This window comes from Rutidosis leptorrhynchoides, chromosome 9 (assembly GCF_046630445.1).
Source record: "Rutidosis leptorrhynchoides isolate AG116_Rl617_1_P2 chromosome 9, CSIRO_AGI_Rlap_v1, whole genome shotgun sequence".
Lineage (NCBI taxonomy): Eukaryota > Viridiplantae > Streptophyta > Magnoliopsida > Asterales > Asteraceae > Rutidosis > Rutidosis leptorrhynchoides.
Window position 1 is genome coordinate 4412287 of NC_092341.1, and position 6210 is coordinate 4418496.

The following is a 6210-nucleotide window of genomic DNA, read 5'->3' on the forward strand; positions in this document are numbered from 1 at the left end:
TCCCGTACTCCCGTGAAATTTAAAATAATTCGTTCGGTTAATTCCCGCACCCGATTCATAGTTGAGGGACCAAACTTGCCAAGGGTTCAAACCTTTGACTAGGTCAAAGGGTCAAACCCTTTCCACCCTTTCATTATCACCTCCTCCATTTTATTACTTCCTCCATTTTCTCTCTAACTCCAAACACAAAGATTCATCATCCATTTATGATCTAGCGGGTATTTTGCAAAACAAATTACATATTTGAGCTCCTTACAACTTCCTCTTCGTTTTGGTACCAACTTCATCTCATTTGGGTAACATTTCTAAAACACTAGATTTCTTTAAATTCGTGTTCTTGACTTATAAAGTTGTTAATTAGCGTCTATGGCTCATTGTGATGTCGTGTATGTAGTTTGTATGCTCGATTCGTTGTTTTTGGTGTAACTAGTTCAATATGAAAATTACTTGCTAAATCCTTAATTTTGGATGATCAAATATTGTTAGATTGTTAAAGTGCATGTTTTAAGAGTGTTACTAGTATCATTAGCTTCGTTTTGATGTATAGGTTGATTAAGGAAACTCCAAGAACATGATTAGTGATTTTGTGAACTTGGATTAGGGTTTGATAAGCTTTACATGAACTTTTGATGCGTCAAACGCTATGAGATATTGTTGTTAAGTGTTTTGTTGCAATGTGTGTTTGATCACCTTCGAAACGGCATATCATACATGTAAAACGGTTGCCCGAATCATGAAATGCATATTTGGAACTTGAACTTTGATTATGGACGTTTAAATGCGGTTTTGGGGTGTGTAAGTGTTGAATTGCTTGATGAAATGTGTCTAGGTGTTTTCCTCGTCAAATTACCTTTCCGGTGATATAAAGTACATGTTTTAATTGTTTGCGGTTTGTAATTTGGGTTGGTTTGATTGTTGGTTCGTGCACTTAGAGTTGCAGCAAACAGGGCCTGGAAACCAACCAGGACGCCGTCCAGAAACTCAGGACGCCGTCCCACCTTTTGAACCTAGACGCCATCTAGGGTATCAGGACGCCGTCCCACCCTTCATTGTGGGACGCCGTCTAGCCATTTGGGACGCCGTCCCGTTTGCCTAAAACTGGCTGTTTGCTTGACCTTTTGACGAAAAATGTTTGGCATGTTCTAGACCTCCAATTTACATGTAACTTGTTTTAAAATGCTTATATATGAATAACTAGCATAGAAAATTTGTCCGAGACCCGACCCGAACGTGTTGACTTTTTGTTGACTTTGACCGACCAAAGTTTGACTTTTTGTCAAACTTAACCAAATACTTATGCAACCTTTCTAACATGATTATTTACTTGTATCTTGCATGAAACTTGACTAGTTGATTCACATGTTAATATAATCGAGTCGTAACGAGCCATAGGACTAATTGAACATCTTTGACCGTTTGTGTTTACCGTTATTGATATAACCTATATGTTTAGGTCAAGACTAGCCTTGTCTTTGCACGCGGTTACTTGTTGAAGTACTTTTATAACTCTCGCACTCAAGGTGAGATCATAGTCCCACTTTTACTCTTTTTGAACTTATATTGGGATGAGAAAACATAAACGATTCTTTTGAACTAAGTGAACACAAGAACGGGAAAACAAACATTCTACATACGAGTTTAGAACAAAAATCCTCAATTCGATTATCATTAGTTACACTTGCCGGGTGTAAGCGAGAACTTATGTTATATAGCCATATGGGTTGACAACCCTCATCTTTGACGGTTCGCTACCGTCTACGGATGAAATATATTTTCGAGAATCAGTGTTTGTTCTAGCACTAAGTGATGGGGTATACAATGGAAGGAATGTTAAGCTTTGATAATTGGGTGCTCGTGAAACAAACTTTTGGAATGTATTACTATTATTTCATTGATGCAAATCTTGTGGTTCACTTGTACTTACTTACTTAAACCTATGATTTCACCAACGTTTTCGTTGACAGATTTCTATGTTTTTCTCAGGTCTTGCACGATATGTGAAACATGCTTCCGCTTACTATTTGATACTTGCATCCGATGTCGAGTATACATGCATTTCATGGAGCGTCTTTTGACTTTACTTTAAACCGTGTCGCCTAGATTTCAATCGTACTTATAACGTTGTAACTTAACTTTTGGTTGAACAATTCTTGTAAACTTTGAAACAATCTTTATTTTGAAATGAAGGCGACATATTTTGGTCAAACGTTATCTTAAAGACTTATAATCAGGTAATGGGACCCACGTAGCCGACGCCGTCACTTGACAATTTGTCGGGGTCGCTACAATTAAGTATCATATTTATAAACAAACCAAATATGGACTCCTAATATTAAAAGGATAAGAACACTAAAAACTTGTATCATGAATGAAGTTGCAAACATGTGATAATTATCTCAATATTTTCGGCTAGTCTTGTTATATGAAACCTTACAATCCAAAATTTAAATTCGAAGAGTTGAGGATAAATAAGAAATAAAAAGGATAAGATTTAAAACATGGAAGAGTCCTAATCAAATTCTAATTTTAAAAGCTTCCAAGAGAGTTTGAAGTTCATCTAAATTGCTAACTCTCAAGTCTATATAAAGCCTCCCTTATTCCTTAAATTTTCTTTCAGAAAAAAAATCTCACCCTCCCATTTGCTTTCATCGACCAAACAATCATCACCAACACCACAATCTATCATCACTTGTGGTTGCCAACCTCGATCGTCCAAAAACCCAACAACTATCGAGTTTTTTGCTGCTATTCTTTTAGTTGCAGCTATTTGACACACACAAGTAAACCATTCGGTTTTGGCTACTGCTTCTGCTCGATAAAACCTACCTAAAAGAACACCCTTTTTGGATGCAATTAAAACAAGAACAAACATACCATTCAACCACCATCGATCACCCTATATCTGCTGCTATTTTAACTGTTGTTGCAACTGTTCGGACGGACCAAATCACCATCACAACCCACGTTTTTGCAGGCATTTACTGCTATTTTACAACCCATGAATAACCACCTTCTGCAGTCCAAAACCGTCACCCAAACAGCTTTTTTCGCCACCTTCCTGCTGCTGTTTCTGCTGCCTTTTGCGAAGCCCAACAGGCTGCTAATTGCAGCTGTTATTTGACCACCATCTGCAGCCTTTTACAGGGACAAAACTACAACTAAACCTGCTGTTTTCTGCAGCTTTTCGCCACCCAAAATAGCCCACTGCAGTCGCCACTTTTGCTGTTGTTTCCTGCTGTATATCGTGACCCAAAACAGCCTTTTTCCTACTGTGAATTCGTGATCAATACAGCCCCTAAAGTCGACTTTTGTTGCCGCTTAAGTTGCTGCGTTTTTGCTTGATTTCATGCTGGTGCTATGTGACCCAAACAGACCCAAGAAAAACCCTTTGTTGGCTCGTGCTTTGCTGCTAGAGTTCTGTTTCAGCTTGACTCACAATCATCATCTTTTTATTGATCTTGAAATCTTAAGGTATCCCTAAACCCTAAAGTAAATCATACTTATATTATGGTTCTAGTTATTATGTTTTATTTATGAATGAATTGTAACGACCCGACTTTTTCGACTTGCTTTTGTGCCTTGTGTTTTAGCGAAACTGCGTATTTGTGCGTACTGCGCTACTTTATACTCTGTAATCTTTATACACATGGCTTACTTTCATTTATGTATTAAAACGTGCCTTTAAGTACGAAGGATACTTAACTTGATCACCGGAAGCCTTTATGACCGTTAGTGTCACTTGATATTTCGAATAAACCGCGAACTGCGCACACGTTTAACTTTTGTCGTAATCGGAATATTATGACTATGAAATCTTAATTATTATTTTATAATAATAATTACTTGGGTTTTTGGATGCTTAATTACGCGTAGTAATTTACTTATGCTTACTAGTTAGTCTTGTTGGACTTTCTACCTTGTTGGGCCTTAGCCCACCCTACACTAGTTAGTGGACTATTTAATTAGCCCAATTATTAATAGCTAGTGACCCATTAATAAGTAAGACAAATGAACATTTATTAGAGGGAACATGCTAGCATTTATGTCAAGTGTTATCCTTAATGTTGCATGGGATCCTAACATAAGCACCAACTTTAGACAACCATTAACCATAAAGCAAAAAGTTGTCCCCCTTGTTCCCCCCATATTCCCACATTTTTGACACCCCACCCTCAACTCACCACCTATAAATACTAGCCTTATTCCATCTATTTTACACTTGCTCTCATTTGCATTTCACACTTTCACTCTCTAATTCTCTCTCTAGTCTTTCTCTCTCTAAAAAGTGTAAGTATTTTGAATTTCTCTTCTTCTTCTCCTTCTCATCTTCACGAATTCATCATCATCATCATCATGGGTCTAGCTTTTTAGCTTTGATCTTGATTACATCTTGTAGATTCAAACATGGATTTGAATCCTTCAAGAACATGGAAGATTCAAGCTTTCTAGCTTTGAATCTTCACCCACTTTGTAGATCTATATTTTTTAACTTTAATCTTGTTATTTTTTTTTAAAAAGATTCAAACTTGTGTTTGTAATCTTCATGTAACTTAAAGATCCAAGCTTTATGCTTTAAGATCTTCAAGAACAACCAAGATGCAAGCTTTCTAGCTTGGATCTTCATATCTTTTGTTGGATCTAAGTTTTCTAACTTATGATCTCATTATTTTGTTATAAAGATCAAACCTTGTGTTTATGGTCTTCATATAACTTAAAGATCTAAGCTTTATGCTTCAAGTTCTTCAAGAACACTAAAGGTTCAAGCTTTCTAGCTTTGTAACCTTGCAACTTGTGTGAAAAGGATCCAAGCTCTCTAGCTTAGGGTTTCATCACCTCATTTGACTTAGATTATGTTCATACTTGTTTGATTGATGTAAAGTTTGTAGCTTTAGTTGTAAATGGAACTTGTAATTGTGTTAAGACTAAGGATATGATGTAGCTTTGGTTCATCATCTATCTAAGACTCTTAATTGAGTTGTGTTCTTACTTGGTTTTAATTTATTGTGTGTTGATGGTGGAATCTTGGTCAAGGTGATTCTAACCCATCAACGAGTTGTACACTTGAAGCTACAAGCATCAAGGATGAGAATCGTGATGAGCATCAAGTACTAAGAACCCCACCGGAGCACGTTACCTACTGATTTTCGTATCTGATCATCTACCTGGGTTTCCTGAAAGTTGATTTTCAGTTAGTTCGGTTCGAGTAGATGATTTTCCGTTTAGACCTCGTCTTAATCCGAGTTACGATTTAGGATTTATGGCCCTCCGAAAGTCGCTACGCCCTTGTAACGTTGTGCTGAAATTTCTGATCTACTCGCACTTAAACCATCGCCACGGTCAAATGAAGACGATTTGGGTTCTGAAAATTGGTCAGCGGTTAGAGGACTCACATACGGAGCCATAGCCACTGACTACGCGTCTTTTTGATTTACGTAGAGGTCGTAGCGGCTGATCCAAGTCAGCCTATTGTTTTGACCTCTATACTTGATTAACTTACTTAGCTTTTATGATGATGAATGATGATGATGATGACACTTAAACTTATTTTATGCACTATTAGAACTTATAAAGACAAACTACTGAACTAGTAACCCTTGATTTAGGTTGACAACCTTTCGGACCGACTTACTACTTGCATACTTTCATTACCGACTTTATCGCTTTTATCACTGTGAGTTATAGCACCCCTTTTTTACTTATACTATTTTTGAGACTGAGAATACATGCGCTTTTTACGTTTTACTTAATTGACACGAGTACTTAAACTTTACATATGTGTGGGTGATATAACGGCACAAAGATTCCCCTTAGCACGGTAACGTTTAATCATTGGTTTTTGAACCGGTGAACGTGAATATTAGATATGGATCCATAGGGTTTGACATCCCCACTCGGGCTAGTCGCGCTAGCATTTAACAGGTGTTTAATACTTCGAGGACATACGCACTCGCCAGGTATACTTTCAGGGGGTGATATTTATATTTACGTTAAGTCTAGTTACCATGTGCCCACAGTTATACATATACTTTTCATACTGTTTTGAAACATTGAAATCTCGTGGTCAATCTTATATTACTGTTACAATTTAAACTATAGCTCACCAACATTATTTTTGACATTTTTAAGCATGTTTTCTCAGGTGCTTAGAGGTTTGTTGCTTCCGCTGTTAGACTTGCTGTCTTGGTGTTTAGACTTGCTGTTAAGGACCTG